We start from the raw sequence: 4,478 nt of genomic DNA, 5'->3' as shown, positions 1-4,478 counted from the left end.
TCCCTGTCCTCAGCCATTTACTCACACTACTCCTAGGCCAATCACAAACACCTTCCTGGGACCTCTCCCTAAACAGGCCTCCTAATAAGGACCAACCATGACCACTATCCGGAACAGGTGTCACCAGAAAGGCTATTCCTGGGATCCTCAACAAAAACCCTGCCTCTGAAACCACCATCCCAGACTGACCTGATTATGAACATGGGCAATTAACTTGACTGCACCAAGCACTATGGACCTGGACTTAAACACACTCCTGAGGGCAGTGGATGGACACATGGCAAAGGAATCCCCTGGCTGGGGTTTTAATAATCTATTTAAATTCATTTTTTTTTCCCTTTTCATGTAAATTTAAAAAAAAAAACCCTACAAAATAAAACCTACAACCCCAAAACACATTCATACCAGATCACAGAGCTAAACCACAACACTCACTCAGATACCAAACCCACCACACACTCACACAGCAACCATTATCCCAGCTGGCACGCTCACCACACATCCGCATCACCCATCAGAAACAACATTCCCAGGAGGCTCTAAACACTCCCTGCCTGCCAAAACACCAAACTCGGCCAAACCCACATCCAAACTTTAGCAATGAACATCACCTCATTAAGAGGCCAGAACCATGGGGAAAAAAACAACCCAGGCCGGGGGGAAAAAAAACCACACCCAGCTGGGGTTTCTTTACTCTATTTTACATTTTGAATTTACCTAAAAAGAAAAAACCATTAACCTGCAAAGAAACATATACAGGACCAAAACACTTTCAGTCCAAGTCACGCAGCTAACCACACCGCTCATACACCTGGAAACACCACCGCACGCTCACACTGCACCACTTCTCCCAGTGTGCCGGGACCCAGTCTCCTCATGACCCCTCAGGAACGCCGTTCCCGGAAGCCTCAAAATTGACCCTGCCTGCCAAAACCCGGGCCCGATGGGCGCCCACGTCCAAACCTTGGCGACGAACATCGCCTCGCTGAGCGGCCGGGACCGGGGAAAAAAAAACCCAGCCAGGGGAAAAAAAAAAAAATCCCCCGGCTGGGGTTTTTTTTATTCTATTTTAAATTTTAAAATTAGCTGAAAAGAAAAAACCTTGAACCTGCAAAGAAACAAATACAGGACCAAAACACAACCATTCCAAATCACTCAGCAAACCACACCACTCATACGCCTACCAACACCACCACACGCTCACACCGCAGCCCTTCTCCCCATGTGCCGTAACCCCGTCTCCACACGGCCCCTCGGGAACGCCGTCCCCGGAAGCCTCAAAAATGACCCTGCCTGCCAAAACCCCGGCCCACTGGGCGCCCACGTCCAAACCTTGGCGACGAACGTCGCCTCGCTGAGCGGCCGGGACCGGGGAAAAAAAAAACCCAGCCAGGGGGAAAAAAAAAAAAACCCCCGGCTGGGGTTTTTTTTATTCTATTTTAAATTTTAAAATTAGCTGAAAAGAAAAAACCTTGAACCTGCAAAGAAACAAATACAGGACCAAAACACAACCATTCCAAATCACTCAGCAAACCACACCACTCATACGCCTACCAACACCACCACACGCTCACACCGCAGCCCTTCTCCCCATGTGCCGTAACCCCGTCTCCACACGGCCCCTCGGGAACGCCGTCCCCGGAAGCCTCAAAAATGACCCTGCCTGCCAAAACCCCGGCCCAATGGGCGCCCACGTCCAAACCTTGGCGACGAACGTCGCCTCGCTGAGCGGCCGGGACCGGGGAAAAAAAAAACCCAGCCAGGGGAAAAAAAAAAAAATCCCCCGGCTGGGGTTTTTTTTATTCTATTTTAAATTTTAAAATTAGCTGAAAAGAAAAAACCTTGAACCTGCAAAGAAACAAATACAAGACCAAAACACAACCATTCCAAATCACTCAGCAAACCACACCACTCATACGCCTACCAACACCACCACACGCTCACACCGCAGCCCTTCTCCCCATGTGCCGTAACCCCGTCTCCACACGGCCCCTCGGGAACGCCGTCGCCGGAAGCCTCAAAAATGACCCTGCCTGCCAAAACCCCGGCCCAATGGGCGCCCACGTCCAAACCTTGGCGACGAACGTCGCCTCGCTGAGCGGCCGGGACCGGGGAAAAAAAAACCAAGCCGGGGGGAAAAAAAAAAAAATCCCCCAGCTGGGGTTTTTTTATTCTATTTTAAATTAGACATTTACCTGAAATGCAAAAAACATTAACCTGCAATAACAAGTAACTACAAACCCAAAACACAATATTACCACATCACACAACTCTAACACACCACCCATACACCTTCCAAAACCACCGCACCATGACACCACACCCATTCTCTGCCCTTCTTGCCCTGTGCCATCACCCCATCTCTGCATAGGCCCTCAAAAACACCATTCCCGGCACCCTCTAAACTCGCCCCGCCTGCCAAAACCCCACTCCCAGCCAGGCCTCAGTCCGTACGTTAGCGACAAACATCACCTGCTGGAGCCACCGGAAACAGGGGAAAAAAATCCCATACGGGACGGGGGGGGGGGGAAAAACCCCCCAGCTAGGGCTCTAATTCTTTACCTTCAGAATTTACCTGAAAAGGGAAAAAATTTTTGAACCTCCAAGGACAAATAACTAAAACCCCAAGCCACATTCACTCGAGATTTCACACTACCCGAACATGCTGCATGTCATCTACCGCAACGACCCTTTTAAGTACATGTCTCAAGCTATTTGTCAGGACAGAAAAACAGTTTGGACTTAATTCCCTTGCCATCCTTCACATAGTTCTTGACCACGATGATCTGTTCTTCCATGGCTTCCCAATCATGGCAGTTACCACAAGTCTGTTCCTCTGACGATCTGGAACTCAAACTCACCCGACGTCTCCGTCGCTAAGCGCTGACGATGCCCACAACCCTGCCGACGCCGCTTCGTCTCGGGTAACCGACTCGGGGCGCGGCCGACTGAGAGCGGTGTCGGATGGCTCACACTGTGATGTCGTGCAATGTGATGGCAAGGGCCGCTATTGCTGGCTAAGTGAACAAAGTATGACAATCAAAATCGGCTACAACTTGATTCAGAGTAATTTCTACATGGACAGGAGATGCCAAAGGCTAGAGGGAGGCCTTTCCATTGAGTCGTGAGGTTCAAAATGGACACCCTCGCTTTCTAAACTCCACCCCGGACAGAAGACTAGGTGCGGCTGGATCCAAACGTAGCCACGCGCTGGGTCTACAGCTCGACTCCCAGACTCACAGAGGATAGGGGAAAGACCTAAAATATTATATTTAGATAAGGCCAAAGGATTGTATGTTTACAACTCATTCCTTATATCACTCAGCCTGATTTGCAGAATTGCATCGCTCTACACCTCAACATCCCTACCTCCCTTCCATGGACGTAGGGACAAGTGGGTTGATGAGGCAAACACCATGAAAATGAATAACCAAACAGAGCAGTAGAGCAGGAAGGCTGACTGGAGCTGCTGCTTCTGCTAAAGTCCCAGGCAAGAATATAAATCCCTGGGTATTTACACCCTTACAAACTATTCACCCACCCCTCTAGATTGAGAGTCAGTGCAGCAGCAATAGCTGAGTCTGGTCTCCTTGCTTCTCAGTAGATCCTCTGCGCTGATCTCACACTGGACTTGGCTCCTCGCAGCCGTAGATTTTGTTTACCGTCCGTAGGATCTTCCTGCCAGCCTCAAATGTGGCATTTTCACACAAATAAACCTAGGTCTTCAAAAAAGTGTAAAGCAGACCTTATCCCACAGGTGTTGATCAGAGTCTGTAGCTTCTTTTGTTACCATCCAAAAAAAAAAGCTGTAACTGAGTGTTACATAGCCTAACAAAATGCCTTTTTACAAGTAAGTGACTCATATTGACAACGTGATCACCTGCAAAGAAAAAACATTTCATTAAAACACACTTCATCTCTGAAAAAAAAGCACACCACAGAAAACACTAGTCAATGTCCTTAGTAACAACACCAAAACACCACTAAAAGGACTATTGACTCCCCTGCCCACAGCTACTCCATCCCAAATTACTGCACGACCTTTGCCTACACGATTGAACATGTCAGCATATGAACCGTGGACTCCTAGACATCAGTCCACCCACCCCTAACTGCACACGTCAGGGCAGAGTGGCTCCGAGCCAAAAGCGCACCCGCTCAGACAGACTCTCCACAGAACATTATAGACAACATGATGGCAATGCCACCAACAACACCCAGCGATGAGAACGACTCCAAACCAGACACACATTGATCAAAAGAACCTGCAGGGAGGCACTGGTGTACAAGGAGCCTCCACTGCAACCCCAGAAAACAAAGGAGCCAAAATTCAGGGCCCCTTACAAAACGGCGGCACTGGCGCAAACACACAGAGACGGCGGCACTGGCGCAAACACACAGAGACGGCGGCACTGGCGCAAACACACAGAGACGGCGGCACTGGCGCAAACACACAGAGACGGCGGCACTGGCGCAAA

Source organism: Columba livia, chromosome 15 (genome assembly GCF_036013475.1).
Source record: "Columba livia isolate bColLiv1 breed racing homer chromosome 15, bColLiv1.pat.W.v2, whole genome shotgun sequence".
In the NCBI taxonomy this organism is placed as follows: domain Eukaryota; kingdom Metazoa; phylum Chordata; class Aves; order Columbiformes; family Columbidae; genus Columba; species Columba livia.
The sequence above is the reverse complement of the archived record's forward strand: the minus strand, read 5'-3'. Positions refer to the sequence as shown.